Source organism: Balaenoptera ricei, chromosome 6 (genome assembly GCF_028023285.1).
Source record: "Balaenoptera ricei isolate mBalRic1 chromosome 6, mBalRic1.hap2, whole genome shotgun sequence".
Taxonomy (NCBI): Eukaryota; Metazoa; Chordata; class Mammalia; order Artiodactyla; family Balaenopteridae; genus Balaenoptera; species Balaenoptera ricei.
In genome coordinates, this window is record NC_082644.1 from 110,948,013 (window position 1) to 110,964,729 (window position 16,717).

The window sequence follows — 16,717 nt, forward strand, 5'->3', positions numbered from 1 at the left end:
AGCATCTCCGCCCGTGAGCCGAGGTGCGGGTGCCGCGGCTCCCTAGCGTTTGGGGCTCAGGCCCCGCGCGCTTCACTCCTTCTCAGCCGCTCCTCTCTAGCTGCGCCTCAGCTGTCTGCTGCTTGCGTGGGCCTGAAGGGCGCCTCCGCACTTAAAGTGTTGGTAAGCCCCTCCCGCCTAGGGATGTGGACTCGCCGCGTTGGGCCCAGAAAGTGGAGGGAAGGAAGTTTACCTCCCTCGCTTTTTGGATGTTGGTGTTTCCCAGGGATCTGCATTCTCCGTCACCTACAACGTGCTGACTATTCACAGATCTCTTTTGCCAGACCAGACAGCTCTCTTGAGCTCCAGGGTCAGCTGCCTAGAAGACATCTCCAACTGGTTGTTCAGTATTAATGTACCTTTGAACTCAAGTACATCCGCAGACCTGCTTCTTAACTCCTGTAGTCCTCGTGTTGGTGAACGGCATCATCCACGCAGTCCTGCCCACCAGTAAACTTCAGTACCATTCTAGAGCCCTTTTCCATCTTGCCAGTCCAATGGCTCTCTGGCTTCTCCTCCTTTTTAGGGGGTGGAGAGGGAGGATATTGTGGTAAAACATGAATAATATTTATCATTTTAATCATTTGTAAGTGTGAAGTTCCATGGCATTAAGTACATTCACAATATTGTAACCATCACCGCTGCTATAGCCAACTTCATTCTTTTGCGTGTCGTTACCGTTTTTCCAGCACCGTTTTTGAAAAGTCTGTCCTTTCCCCATTGAATGGGCTTGTCACCTTTGTTGAAAATCAGCTGACTATGTATGTGAGAATTTATTGCTGGGCTCTCTATTCTATTACATGTGACTGCAGCTCTTACACTAGTACCATATTCTTTTAGTTACTGTAGCTTTGTAAGTGAGGAAGTATGAGGCCTCAACTTTATTCTTTTTTCCAGATTGTTTTGGCTATGCCAGGCCCCTTGAAATTCCATATGAATTTGAGGATCAGCTTTTACATTTTTGAGAAAAAGGTTGTTGTAATTTTGATAGAGATTGTGTTGAATCTGTAGATCACTTTGGGTAATATTGCCATCTTAATTTTAAGTCTTCCTGTCTAAATATGAAATGTCTTTCCATGTACTTAGGTCTTCATTAATTTCTTTCAGCAGTGTTTTCTAGTTTTCAGGGTATTTAATCCTTTTTGATAATATTATAAATGAAATTGCTTTCTTAATTTCCTTTTCATATTGTTGCTAGTGTGTAGAAACACAACGGATTTTTGGTGTTGGTCTTGTACCCAGCAATGCTTCTGAATTTGTTTTTTGGCTCTACAAGCTTTCTTGTGGATTCTTTGGGTTTTTCTATATATATGATTATGTTGCCTGTGAATATAGTTTTACCTCTTCGTTTACAATTTGGATGCCTTTTATTTCTTGTCTAATAGTTCTGGCTAGAACTTCCACTACAATGTTGAATAGCAGCAGTGAAAGGAGGCATCCTTGACTTGTTCATGAGTTGTTCTTAGAGGCGTAGGTAAGCTACTGATTTAGATGTGGGTTTTTCACAGATACTTTTATCATGTTGAGGAATTTTCCCTCTATAACTACTTTTCTGAAAGAGCTTATTATCATGAAAAGGCACTGTATTCTGTCAGATGACTTTTTAGCATCAATTGAGATGATCATGAGTTTTTTTTCCTTAGTTCTTATTAATGAGATATATTACATTGGTTGATCTTATGGTAAACCACTCTTGCATTCTTGGGATAAATCCCACTTGGTCATGGGGAATAATCCTGTTAGTATGCTATTGGATTTGATTTCCTTTTATGTTGTTGAGGATTTTTGCACCTATATGCATAAGAAACATTGGTATATAATTTTCTTGTGATGCGTTTATTTAGCTTTGGTGTCAGGATAATGAAGGCCTCATGAGATTAGAAAGCAATCCCTCTTCTTCAGTTTTTTGGAAGAGTTTGAGAAGGATTGGTATTAATTCTTAATTAAATATTTTAATTAAATTAAATATTTGGTACAATTCACTGGTGAAGCCATCTGGTGCAAGACTTCTTTTTTGGGAGGTTTTTGATTACACAATCTCTTGTTATAAGTATGTTGAGATTTTCTAATTTTTCTGGAATCCATTTATAATAAATAATTTGTGTGTTTCAAGGAATTTGCCCATTGTTTTCTAGGTTGATTTTTGTTGATCTTTTCAAAGAAACAACTTTTGGTTTCATTGATTTTTTTTTTTTTCTCTCTCTTTCTTTTATTTTGGTTTATTTCCTTTCCGTTTTATTTCCTTCCTTCTGCTAGCTTTGGGTTTAGTTTGTTCTTTTTCGTATTTCATAAGGTATAAAGTTAGGGTATTATTTTGAGATTTTTCTTGTTTTTTAATGTAGCCATTTACAACTATAAATTTCTCTAATTACTGTTTGCATTGTATCCTATAAGTTTTGTATGTTTTTATCATTTTTACTCATTTTCAAGTACATTCTAATTTCCCTTTTCAGGTCTTCTTTGACCCATTTGTTCTTTAAGAATGTGTTTCTAATTTCCACATATTGTGAATTTTCCGGTTTTCCTTCTGTTACTGATTTCTAACTTCATCCCATTGTAGTTGGAGAAGATACTTTGTATAATACCTATCTTTTAAAATCCATTGACACTTGTTTTATGGCCTAATGTATGGCCTGTCCTGGAGAATGTCCCATGTGAACTTGAAAAGAATGTGTATTCTGCTGTTCAGTGGAATGTTCTGTACACTTCTGTTAGGTTCAGTTGGTTTATTGTGATGTTCAAGTCCTCTAACGCCTAACTTATCTTTATCTGGTTGTTCTATTCATTATTGAATGTCAGCTGTTGAAGTTTCTAATTATTATTGTAGAATTGTTTATTCCTCCCTTTAATTCTGGTCATTTTTGCTTCATATATTTTGAAAGTCTCTTCTAGTTATGTAAATGTTTATAATTTTTATATAATCTTGCTCTTTTGAACCTTTTATTAATATATAATGACCTTCTTTGTCTCTTGTAACCTTTTTAAAGTCATTTTGTATGACCTTAGTATAACCTCCCCAGCTCCCTTTTGGTTAGTACTTGCATGGAATATCTTCTCTTTTCTTTTTTTCCCACTTTTAACTTGTTAATATCTTTGGATCTAAAGTGAGTATTTTCTAGACTGCATATAGATGGATCATGTTTTTGTTTTTGTTTTATCCATTCTGCCCATCTCTGTCTTTTGATTGGAGAGTTTATGCCATTTACATTTAAAGTAACTACAGATAAGGAGGGACTTATTTCTGCCATTTTGCTATTTGTCTTCTATAGGCCTTATAGCTTTTGTGTCTTTCATTTCTTCCATTACTGCTTTTTTCTGTGTTTGATTTTTTGTAGTGAAAAGTTTTGATTTATCTCTGATTTCCTTCTGTGTATATTCTATGGACATTTCCTTTGTGGTTGCTATAGGAACTACATTTAACAGCCCAAATTTATAACAATATAATTAAATTGATACCAACTTCAGTAGCATACAAAAACTCTCCTGTACAGCTCTGTCTCCTCTTTCTGTTCTTTGATGCTACAGATTACATCTTTATACATTGTGTGTGTAATAAATTAGACTAATATTTTTATGCATTTGTCTTTTAAATCATGTAGAAAATAAAAATGGAGTTAAACAATAATTACAATAATAATTCTATAATTGCCCATACATTTATCTTTACCAGAGATCTTTATTTCTTCATATGGCTTTAAATATTGTTGAGCATCCTTTCATTTCAATGTGAAGGATTCCCGTCAGCATTTCTTGAAGGGTGGTTTTAGTGGTAATGAACTCCCTTAGCTTTTTTTAAAATCAGAGAATGTCTTAATTTCTCCCTCATTTTTGAAGGACAATTTTGCTAGATACAGATCTGTCAACAGTCCTTTTCTTTCATTGCTTTGAATATTATCAACCCATTGTCTTCCAGCCTCTAAGATTTAAGATGAGAAATTGTCTGATAATCTTATTGAAGATCCCTTATATGTGATGAGTATTCTCTCTTGTTGCTTTTAGGATTCTCTCTTTTCTTTGGCTTTCTACAGTTAGATTATTATCCTTTCTCCCCTTTCTCTCTTTTCTCCTCTTGGGATGCTTACAGTGGTATGTTGTTTCTCTTGACAGTGTCCTACAGATCTTTTAGGCTCTGTTCACTTTCACATTTCTTTTTTTTTCTGTTCCTCAGACGGAGTAGGAAGAACATGGAATCCATCTCTTTACCTAAACAACAATCGTACTGGCAGAAACTGACTGAAGTAACTATTTTGGAACTCTGGAGTCTATTTGAATGCTTGCATTTTCCAGGGGAAAATTTGGTTGGTCAATTGAGGTTAATTTCAGTCCGTGTGAGCCTTTAGTGTGATAGCACCTACTCGTTCCTACTCCTCAACCCTGTGTAGGCAGTCATGTTCATATTCCTGGTATGACTTGCTGGAGCCAGGGTGGGAAATAAGAACCTTGTTCCCAAATACTAGAGTTCTGTATTTTATTTTTATTGAAGTATAATTGATTTATAATGTTGTGTTAGTTTCAGGTGTACAGTAAAGTGATTCAATTTTTATATATGTATATATTTTTTTCTTTTTCATTATGGTTTATTACAGGATATTGAACATAGTTCCCTGTGCTATAAAGTAGCACCTTGTTGTTTATCTATTTTATATGTAGTAGTTTGTATCTGTTAATCCCAAACTCCTAATTTATCCCTCCCCCACCCTTTTGCCCCTTTGATAACCATAGGTTTTTTCTATGTCTGTGAGTCTGTTTCTGTTTCATAAATAAGTTTATCTGTGTCATATTTGAGATTCCACATATAAGTGATATCATATGGCATTTAGACAAAGACTTTAAAACTGTCTTAAAGTTGCTCATTGAGCTAAAATGAAACATGGATGAAGTCTGGAAAATGTACAAAAAAATGAGAATATCATTAAAGAAACAGAAATTATAAAAAGGAACTTAAGTGAAATTCTGGAGTTGAAAATATAATAATAGAGAGAAATAAATTCACTTAGGGGGTTCAAAATCAGATTTGAGCAGGCAGAAGAAAGAATCAACAAACTTGAAGATATGTCTTTCAAACCCGGTTCCTTTTCCCCCCCCTTTCTTTTGCCCTAGTTCAGGCCTTTCTGAACTTAGGCAGCCTCCAAAGTGTTCTATTTACTCCCTGTTTTCCCTTCTCTACTCCTACCAGAATGAAATTTTTAAAAAACTCAAATCTGATATTGGCACTATCCTTAGAAACCTCTAAAGGCACCCTGTATTTATAGATTGAACTTCATTTTCCTTATTTAAGCATTCAAGGACCTTCCCATTCTGCCTCCAGCTTACCACATCAATCCATTGAGCTTGAGATATAAATTCCAGTTTCCAGGAAATACAAGGTCTAAGGGAACAAATTCAGTGACTTCTTGAGGAAGCAACCATTCAGATCCAGAAGGTGGGAAATTTTGCACTTCAGCTGGACTGATTTCTTCAATAAGCCAGTGTCTTTCCATTTTTTTTTCTTAAGTGCTAAATTAGAAAATACTTAAGGGACATCACAACCAGATACAACATGTGGGCCTGGATTGGATGCTGATCTGGGAAAACTAGCTGTAAAAAAGTATTTTGAAAAAAAAAAAAAAGTATATTTTGGGCAACAGAAAATTTGATTATAACTATAATGATGAGAGGAAAATTTACTGAAATGATATTACTGATTTGGAAAAGCCAGTTGTAAAAATATTTTTAGGTTGTTAGAAAATTTGAATGCGATCTAGGAATGAGATGAGAGGAAAATTTAGTGAAATGGTAAGGTAGATATTGTTAATTGAATAAAGCAGACTGCTTAACTGTGTGATCTCATTTTGAAAAACAATATATAGATACACAAAGAAGGCTACATATTAAAGTATTAATATTTGTATTGGGAATGTGATATTTTTGTTTTTTATTTTAGGTTGTCCCTATTTTATATTTTTCTCCAGGGCATACTGTAGTGATTCTGTAATAAAATTTTATTTAAAAAATATATGTTAAGGTTTATGTATATATTGGGGTAATACATATGAATCAAGAAATACATGAATGTATGGTCACCAAACTATTAAAAGTGGTTTTGTCAAGAGTGCCAGGATTTCAGGGGATTTTACTTTCTTCCTAATGTTTTATCTGTTGTTTAAATACTTTAAAATGGGTGTGCATTTTTGTTACATAACTCTATGAGGAGAAAAGGAAGAAAGCTATTTTCCTGCGGGAGTGCAGCCAAGTCTATTATAATAGACAAGTCACAAAGAGGACTGCAACAGAACACAGCTTTTTTTTGCTTTTTCTCTGGTTGATTTAGATGCAATATCTACAGGAAAACTTTGCGAATGACTCATTTACCAGGAAAAGAGCATATGCTATTTGAATAAAGAAAGAAGAATGAGGGAGAGGCTGTAGAAAGATTTCATAAATTGTCAAGACTTAATTAGCACCTTTAATAATCATTATTTTTGTTTCCAACTACATTGTAAATTCATTCAGGACAGGGACTTTAAACTTCATTCTACTGCCGTTGCTCTGTATATCACTTTCGAATAATTTTTAAATAAAATCCCAGCCCCATCTTTGAGTAGCAGTATGAAACCACCTTGTTCATTTCTGTTCTATTCTGTGTGTCTCAAATACCTCGAGGTAGCTGTGCTGTAGCCAGTCGCCCTTGACTTCAAAGTCAGAAGTTTTGACTTACGGACTGAATTCTGTTGCTTAGGCTGGACTCCCTTACAAAATGAGAAAAAAAATCATATCATTCTCAATGATATTCTCAAGGTTTGTGGTAAAGCCAAGTGGCATACCTGTAAAAGAACCTATCTATCACAATCCTTGGCGCCCTCAATAAAGGGCAGGTGAGTTGGGTTACATCATTAAGGGCTGCTTTAGAAACAGCATTTGAACGTTAAAGGTGAGCAAGGGATTCCGTGCTCTAGCACCAGTGTCTTTAGGGTTGTACCCCTCTCAGGTGCAACAGGTACTACCCAGCCTGCTCCCCCCGCCAATCCTGCTTCCAGTCCCTGATGCAGGCACAGAGCCGCTATCGGCCCAAGCGCGGACACAGCACGGCGTTGAGTCCCGCTCCCAGAGTGCAGACTCCGCGCAGACGCAGACTCCGGAGGCGGGCTAAAAACCCAGGAGGGGCTTCGAGGAAAGGAAGTACGCCCCCGCCGCCTGTTGTTGGGCCAATGGGGCCGCTTGGCTTTGCCGTGGGCCTATGAGACAGGGCAGTAGGCGGGGCGGAGGGCGGAAGGAGCCTCTCTCACGTGAGTAGGGGGCGGGGAGGGCGGGGGCAGGGCGGCTGGGGAGGCCCAGGCGGCGGAGCCTCCGGGACGGCGAACGGCGGGCCGCGGAGGAGGAGACGGCGGGTCGGGTAGGGCCATGTTTCCCCCCCCTCCTCCTCCCACCCTTCCATCCACCAAGCCCGGGGGGATCCTCCGACGGCCCCTGCGGGAGGCCAAGCCGTGTGCTCATCCTGTGGAGCGGGGCAGGCGTGACTGCGCTCAGCTCCCTCGACTAGCCGGGTTCTGAGGGGAGCAGTGATTGGGGGGGAGGGGGAGTCGCGGCCGTCGGGGGAGGACGCATGCGCAAGCGGGAACGCTCCGGCAGCCCCTGCCCGAACCGGTTCCCCCTGTCTGGGTGGGTGTGAGTCTTCCCAGTCCTTCACTTGCGGCCGTCTCTCTCGCCCCCCAGCAAAGCCGGTTTGTCTCTTGACTTACACGTCTGGGGACAGGTCCTATTTGGGAATCTGGCCGCTCCCTCCGCCTCAGTTTCTCCCCATTGCCCGCTGGGCCTGTACCTGTGACTTAGGCTGGCTTCGGCCTCAGGCTAGCTTCTTGCGCTGCGCCTAATTTGAAAGGCTTGCTTTATGCTAGTGTCGCTCTGCCATCTCGTGTTGACGTTTCTGTCTCATTTAACCCGCCTGCAATCGAAGTGTCCCCGGTATCCCCCTCTCCCCAGATACTTTAAGTATCTGCCCCCGATACCTCATTGCTGTATCTTGATTCCCAGCAACCTTCAGGGCTTTAGGTGTTCAACAAAGCCCGAGGATAACCCCATGAGTTCCAGGAGTTCTCTGTCCATTACCTGGTAGTACTTTGGTGTTCCTTCTCTTCTAACATTCGGATTGTAATCATATGCACCTGCTTTTAAAGTCATCTCCATACTTTATCTTGGAATAAAAGTCCTAGCAGACCGTGTTAAGTGATAAGTGAGCATGCTGCTGGTGCTCATGCTACAAGTGCTCCGTTAGTTTAAATCTTGTTCTAGCTTGAATTGGAGATCTTTTGGCTTTTTTGTTTGTCAGTGGAAAAAAAAAACTGCCAGGGACGGGTTTCACAGTTCATTTGATATGTTCATTCAGGTAAATACCTGTATTCACATACATGTGACTGGAGTAGTAAGTCGCGAGTGTGTCTGTTTCCAGCTGCTTTGTTTATTTAGGAAGAGAAAAAACCAAAGAGAGTAAATTGAACTGAGTTTCCACATAAAACTGATGTTTGGAAAGTTGAAAAAAAGCTTAGGTGCCAAGGGAGTGCACGTTCAATTTTTTTTTAACGAAGGACCTGCTGGCCTTAATTCTAGCGTGTATAAGGTGCTATTTTAATATATATTTAAGGCTTTTATTCCAATTTACTTATAAAAACAAAATGAATAAGGGACAGAGTTCTTTATAATCTTCCTTTGTAGACGTCAGTTTCCATTAATGAAATTTGAATCCGTGATTGATTTGTATTTATTGGTAACATTTAAGATTCACATATAGCTTTATCAACTCAACTTTGTAATTAGAATTGAACTATTGCTATGTTGTGGAACACTTTTCATTTCAGTTTTATAACTCATTTTACAGTTAATTAACAGCTCATCGGTATTAAGGTATATATTTGGGTAGTTAACCTATCAACTATATACATTTTGGCATTCTTTGGCATAGTGGGGTTTTTTTGTTTGTTTTTTTACTTTTTAAAAAATTTTTATTGAGGTATAGTTGATTTTGGCATAATGTTTTATTAGCAGTTTACAGGTGCTTAACCTGGATAAAATGGTAGTCTAGTGGGACTCTGTAGAAGTGAAGGCACCTGTTTCCTATCTTTTCTACTGCATATTGGAAGAAGTGTATTCACATTATCTACATGAGGGGACTTGGTTTTTCGTAAAGGTATCTAAACTTTACAGCCTACATTCTTTTTTTTTATATAAATTTATTTATTTTTGGCTGCGTTGGGTCTTCGTTGCTGTGTGCAGGCTTTCTCTAGTTGCAGTGTATAGGCTTCTCATTGCGGTGGCTTCTCTTGTGGAGAACGGGCTTCAGTAGTTGTGGCACATGGGCTCAGTAGTTGTGGCTTGCAGGCTCTAGAGCGCAGGCTCAGTAGTTGTGGTGCACGGGCTTAGTTGCTCCTTGGCATGTGGGATCTTCCTGGACCAAGGCATGAACACATGTTCCCTGCATTGGCAGGTGGATTCTTAACCACTGTGCCACCAGGGAAGTCCCATAGCCTAGATTCTTTAAAGAAGTCATTTTTTACTACTGAGTATATTTCCAGCTAAACTTTACAGCCCAGATTCTTTTAAAGAAGTCATTATCTTTTGTAGCGCATGTTTCCAGCTAAAGTGTTTCCAGCTTAAGTGAAGCCTACTTTGAAGGTCTCACCATTTCACAGTGATTATTTTAACAAGTGACCTTTGAGTACAGGTTTCAGAAAATGATTAGTTTAAATCAATTCTACTGTTGAGTGTCTTTATAGATACTGATGTGCTGAGGTTCTAGCATATGCTGCCCAAGTGTTATCTTTGTAGTTGTCAATATAATCAGATATCACACTTCTCAAGCATGTGAAATGAATGTATATAAAACTTAAATAATCTTTCTTGGAGATAGAACTCCAACGTTAAAGAAGTGCTAATTTAACCAGTGTACATAAAGCAGAGTTTGGCACGACATTTGGGTGCTTTGTATGTAACTGCCTTGTTTTATTGATTTTCCGTGGTTAGATTCTAAAGAAAGAAAATCCAAGGCCAAGGACTTGGCTGTCCATGGGTATACATGATAAAACATACTAATTTAACAGCTGTTTCTTTTGGCATAAAATGGTTACCTGGACTCCCCCAACCCTCTCCAGTTTTGTGTTGACCCTGAGATCCTTATTCTTTAGAAGAATTGTAAGTCAAAGCAATACTGGATAGACACTTAAACTTATAACGACTTTTGTTGACCCCTAACTGCCTTGTTTCTCTTCATGTGCAAAGTCTGACCAAATACGGCAGTTTGCAAGTCATGAACACTCTATAGAATTTAGCCTGGAAGTTTTCCTCTTGCCAAAGCAACTATAGTACTCTGAGGTAATCACCAGAACTTTTTGAAGGCTGTTCTTTCTATCTAGTAGAGTTCTATAAGGCCTAACTTTTCCTCCAAATCCCTTTTTCCGAGGATCATAAAATAGTAAAAATAAAGCCCTAAATTTGTACTTAAGTTCATGCTTGACATTAAATAGTATCTATTACCTTGGTTGTAAAACATGAGAAGTATATCTTCTTAATTGTGTGGCCGTGCTGCCAGATTTGGAGGTTTGCACCTCTTTGGAGTTAATGCATGGTTGTTACTTATCTCCAGTTAAGGTTGCATCAGCTTTTGTGTAATAAATCACTACTCCTTGGCATCTATTAATCTTTGTGGCAATAAATTTTTCTCCATAATAAAATATGGCATCTCTCTCTCTTTTTTTTTAAATGTTTATTTATTTATTTATTTGATTGAGCCTGGTCTTAGTTGCGACATGCAGAATTTTTAGTTGCAGCATGCGGGATCTTTTAGTTGCGGCATGCAGGATCTAGTTCCCTGATCAGGGATCGAACCCGGGCCCCCTGCATTGGGAGCGTGGAGTCTTAGCCACTGGACCACCAGGGAAGTCCCAAATATGGCATCTCTTAAGGTACATTAGCAAATTAGTTTCTGTGGTAACGTTAACAGAATGTTATTAACTCTCAAAGCTTAACAATAATTTGACTATTTTAAAAATTTCTTTTTCCCATTTTTCCTTATTTATACACTTTGGTAATTATAACCAGGAATCTGTGGTTATCATCTTGTTTTCCAGCTTCTGAGGGTGCCCCTTGTGTCAGGAAAAGGAATTGATACACAGAATCTTTCTTTGGGAACGTATTTTAAATATCATTATGGGTATTAAGAGACAGCATTCAAGGCTAAATTGGATTAAATGTTGGGCATTTGTATAATAGTACTGTGAAGAGCCATGAGTTAATCATTTTAATACTTTTACCATAGGGTAATAGATTCTCATGCTTTTTTTTTTAAAATAAATTTATTTATTTTATTTATTTATTTTTGGCTGCGTTGGGTCTTCGTTGCTGCATGCGGGCTTTCTCTAGTTGCGGCGAGCGGGGGCTACTCTTCGTTGCGGTGCACGGGCTTCTTTCTCGTTGCGGTGGCTTCTCTTGCTGTGAAGCACGGGCTCTAGGCGGGCGGGCTTCAGTAGTTGTGGCGCGTGGGCTTCCGTAGTTGTGGCTCGTGGGCTCTAGAGCGCAGGCTCAGTAGTTGTGGCTCACGGGCTTAGTTGCTCCACGGCATGTGGGATCTTCCCAGACCAGGGCTCGAACCCGTGTCCCCTGCATTGGCAGGCAGATTCTTAACCACTACGCCACCAGGGAAGTCCTCTCATGCCCTTTAAATGTGCTGATAAGTGGATTCTGGCAAGGTGAGAGTAGAAACATGTCATGTAAATCTCTTTTGCTGTGATACATGATTTCCTATGAATAGACCTCTGATATACCTGCAAAAGAGAGATAGTTGTATCTTTATTGTAGTTACCTGTTGAGTTCTCTGTGAATTGAAGAAAAATCTGATTTCTATCTAACCTCAAAAGCCAATTCTTAGATAAAAAATTGTTCCGTAGCAGAAACATCTTTTTTTATATCTTTATTTTTTTGCTTTTGGGTTGTGAGAAAAGAACTTTTTAGATAGGTTTAAAAAAGTCTGTGAAACTAAATTAAATATATGTGAATTCTTTTATCTTCTTACATGGTGCCTATCCCAGTGCTGTGCGTGAAAGTGCTCAGTAAATGTTTTTTGGTTGCCCACCCCCTATTCAACACACTTAACAAATGTCCCACCATCCTTGTATAACTATGGACCAGGGCATTCTTGTATCAGAAGATTCAGAAAACTTGTGTGTCTTCTGCCAAACATTCATGGTTTGTCTACACACATTCCCTTGAAAATCAGAGGTCATGGAAAAGAGAAACCATATTTACTGCATTAATCTCAGGCTTTGGTTATCTATCAAATGATTTGCTTACTTAGCATTAAATTCACATAGTTTAAACATTTCAGATCAAAGTATAGACAGATTGATATTCTAAGTGGAATAGATACATATTCTTCGCTGTGGATGAGAAGGAACTATATTGACTAATTTCCTGAAAACAGGAAAAGTGGTTTTTTTTTTTTGGTTTTTTGTTTTGTTTTGTTTTTTGGCTGCGTTGGGTCTTTGTTGCTGCGCGCAGGCTTTCTCTAGTTGCGGCGAGCGAGGGCTATTTTTTGTTGCGGTGCACGGGCTTCTCACTGCAGTGGCTTCTCTTGTTGTGGAGCACGGGCTGTAGGTGCACAGGCTTCAGTAGTTGCAGCACGTGGGCTCAGTAGTTGTGGCACACGGGCCCTAGAGCTCACGGGCTTCAGTAGTTGTGGCTTGCGGGCTCTAGAGTGCAGGCTCAGTAGTTGTTGCACACGGGCTTAGTTTCTCCAGGGCATGTGGGATCTTCCTAGACCAGGGATTGAACCCGTGTCCCCTGCATTGGCGGGCGGATTCTTAAACACCACACCACCAGAGAAGTCCAGAAAAATTTTTTAGGAAATCCTGCATTGCTTAAAAATATTTATGTTTTTATATTTATAGAAAGCTAGTGTAAATTATATTATGCTTTAGAAATCCATTCCAGAAAAAGTAAATACAAGGATACTTTTACAAAAAATGTATATTACTGAGGTTTGAAGTATAATCTGACCTTGTGAATGAGTAATATTGGGTTGGCAAAAAAGTTCATTTAGGTTTTCCCATAACATCTTGTGGATAAACCCGAACGAACTTTTTGGCCAACACATTAACATTAACTAACTCTCCCTGTGTTCCCAGAGGTGGGTTTCTCTTGGGGCAATGGCATCCAAATAATTTTCAAATTTAGCTGCAGAGATACTGTGTTGAAGGGGCATAAAGCCAGCATACCTAGAGTTCTGCAAAAAACTAAAGTGCTGTTTCCTGAAATAGCCAAAGGAACATGGGAAAACCATTTATATGGTTTATTTTTTTCAGGTGTCAGCAGTATTGCACTCAGATAATCAACACAGAGTTAAATGAATTGTTTTATGTGCATTTCATCCCCACTTCTTACTTTTTGTACCTTTCATTAAAAGTATCAAGATATAGCGGGTAGAGTGTGAACTTTGGAATCAGAAAGATATAGATATCCCAAGTCTTGAACTTACTTCATATATGACTGAAGGTAAGATACTTAAGGATTCTGATTCTCAGTTTCTTCATTTGTAAAAATGGAACTAATTATGCTTACATCATGGATTAGGACTGGGAAGCACCTGGCATTCCCTCCCCCCACCCCTTTCCTGGATATTCTCATTCACAAAAGAGTAGAAAGGGTTTGTTCCCCTCATTTTATGTATGAGAAACCTGAAACTATAACATTGTCCAAATTAAATCAAAAAGGACTAAGGAGTTCAAATCCCAGTTGGTTTTTCAATGTAATACCAGACTGTTAACTTTAAAAAGTCTTAATGAAGCTTGATTAGTCATTGAGAAAGTGAGAAGTAACTCTGAGAACATTGGCTGTCATCTTTAGGCACTTTTCTGTATTGATTTTGTGAGTTTTATCCTGAAGATCCTATAAAGTTAAAATTAGGCTTTTAGAACTTTTATTGACCAGTGAATGGATAAACAAAAGGTGGTATATACATACCATGGAATGCTATTTGACCTTAAAAAGAAAGGAAATTCAGACACATGCTGCAACATAGATGAACTTAGAAGACATTATGCTAAGTGAAATAAGCCAGCCATAAAAGTATAAATACCATATGGTTCTACTACTTATGTACGGTACCTAGTGTAGTCAGATTCATAGAGACAAAGTAGAATGTTGGTTGCCTGGGGGAATAGGAGTTGGAATTTAATAGGTACAGAGTTTCAGTTGGGGAAGATGAAAACGTTCTAGAGATGGGTGGTGGTGATGGTTGCACAATGTGAATGTACTTAAAGCCACAGAACTATACACTTAAAAATGGCTAAAATGGTAAAGTTTATGTTATGTACATTTAACCACAATTTTTAAAGATGAAAACTTTTAAAATCTTTTTAAAAATTAAAAAATTTTGTCTTATGAGTTATTATATTCGTATAGTTAAGCTATCTTTTATAGTTCATCTGGAATTGAAGTAAAAGAGTCACTTCATAGTTTAAAGAAGTTAATTGTCACAGGCATTATGGGTTAAAATTTGCCTAAAAGTGACTATTAGATAAGCTGGTTTTTCTTGCCTTTATGTGCTGTAGGCCCAAGGTGATTAAGTTATATTTTCTTTTTGGTTTTTAAAGCTAAGCTGAAATTATTCAGAAGGATTAAATTAATATGGTTCTCTTAGCTCACTAAAATAATTCAAAGAAACAGCCCCCAAATTCAAAGTGAGACTTAAACAAAGACACATCTATTGTTTAGCAATTAGCAGTGGTGGAAAGGAATTTATTTTTCTAAAGACGGGATGATTTTCCATTGAGTTTTGTTAGATTTGTCCTACCCTTCCCAGGGATAGGCTGTGAGAAGTTCATATGAAAACCATTGCAGGGAAACAAATCTCAAAGCCAGAAAAAAAGAAAAAAGCTGAGATTAAGATTGTATGATTTTAAAAAATAACTTCTTTGTGGTTTAATTTTAAAGAGCTGCAAACCCACAAGAATTGGCCTGCTACAGCATCTTTGAGACTTGACTCTCTTGCTACTTCCTGACTTGTCTTTTTCTCAACAGAGAGTAATCTTAGCAGATCTGTGTTTTAGAAGGGTATATATAACTGGGAGCAACATAGAGTATGGATTGGAATGGGGAGAGAATGGTGATAGGAACACCAAGGAGGAGAGATGCATTCCTGAAAAGGACATAGGCACCTAGATACCTGGGTTTGGATCAAGTTCTGTAATTGTCTCTGTGAACTTAAGCAAGTTATTGAACCAGTCTAAGCCTCAGTTTGTCTGTCATATGAAGTTTTTACCTTTCTGCTTTTCTGGCAAGGTTAATATAAAGATTAGTAATAATGCATATAAAGCTTCTAAGTACCATGTTGGACATATATAATTGATACTCAGGAACTGCTAAGTATTGTTCTGTCTTTAGATTTAGCAAGATGATTTAAGTATCCTCCTTAAGGTTCCCTAAAGCTGTGCTAATTTTTTCACTGGTTGAGCAAACAAAAATGATGAGGATTGGGAGGGAAGTGATGAGTGTTTTGGTACAAAGGGAATCCAAGGTATGTTTTGTGGCTGTGTTGTTTAACTGGCTTTCACAGTTAGAAACTTTATGAAGAGTCAGTCAGGCACACTCAAGGGTAGTTCTTTTTGAGTCTCTTTTTTCCAGCTGTCATTCATATCCATATCCCAGACACGCTTGTAGTGTATCATATTTGTCATTTGTCCATCTCACATTACATAGACTCTATCACTTAAACACTGATGAAAGAGTATTATTCATCCAATCACATTTATTGAGGACTGCCATAGCAAGGATATGAAGATAATATGAATAAAACCTAAGATCCCTGTCCACAAGTAGTTAGTTCAAAGGGACTATGTGTGCTCATTGTATTCCCAGTGTTTACCATGGTGGTTTATACTAAGTAATTGTTTCTGGAATGAATGATCAATGTAGTATAGGAGAAAAGAGGTATAACATTTTACTGTGTGATAAATGCTGTAATTCTGTGATAAAATTAAAAAGCAAGCAAACAAAAAGCCTTAGGAGCCCTAGAGGGAAATAAGGAATGTTTCAGAAGGGAAAAGGGGAGGTTGAATATTTGATTGTATCACAGGGTTGCTGGTGAGGAAGAAGGACTAATGGGGGAAATGAAGTCACATTCCTAGCTTAAGAAATGGCATGAGCAAAGCCTTGAAAGCATAAAAATGCATGATATGTTTGGTGAGTTGTCTGGTATGGTTTGTTAGAAGGAGATAAAACTAGGATGATAGATTGGCTCCAGATTTTTAAGAACTAATGATATAAAGAGTTTGGATTTTTTTCTGTTTTCAGTCAGGAGCAATCAAAGGAAGGGGTGGGATATATGATCAAATCTGAATTTTAGAAATTAACTATGAGGCCTTGATAATGACTAGAGAGAGTCTAGGAAGGGAGACTTATGTGGTAGCTAAGTTGAAAGAGGATGAAATACTCAAGTCAGTGACATGAAAGATGGCAAAGAATGAATAGATTTGGGGTATGTTTTGGAACTAAAAATCCATTAGAATCCCAAGGGAGAATGAGAAAAGGAGTCACGGATTTTGGGGGACATTTCTATCTTGGATCAGTGGTTATTAACCACTGTTAGGGGAGATATGAGGAAGAATATGCTTGTGTGAAGATGGGGTCTGCTTTGGATGTGGGACACATGTAGCAG

At 38.2% G+C, this 16,717-nt stretch overlaps 1 protein-coding gene across 8 annotated transcripts in view; it reads left to right on the forward strand.

The window, feature by feature from the left end:
- The first annotated feature begins 4 nt into the window (after positions 1–4).
- RABGAP1 (RAB GTPase activating protein 1) overlaps positions 5–16,717 on the forward strand; it is a 158,943-nt gene continuing 142,230 nt past the window's right edge. Inside the window, exons 1-3 of one of the 8 annotated variants that reach the window (XM_059925573.1) lie at positions 7,364–7,411; positions 10,797–10,970; positions 13,466–13,554. The gene's annotated coding sequence lies outside the window, so the exon portion shown is untranslated. Of the gene's footprint in view, positions 24–7,327; positions 7,412–10,796; positions 10,971–13,465; positions 13,555–16,717 lie in introns of those variants that run through there. The other 7 variants (XM_059925564.1, XM_059925567.1, XM_059925565.1 and 4 more) reach the window with 7 other exon arrangements.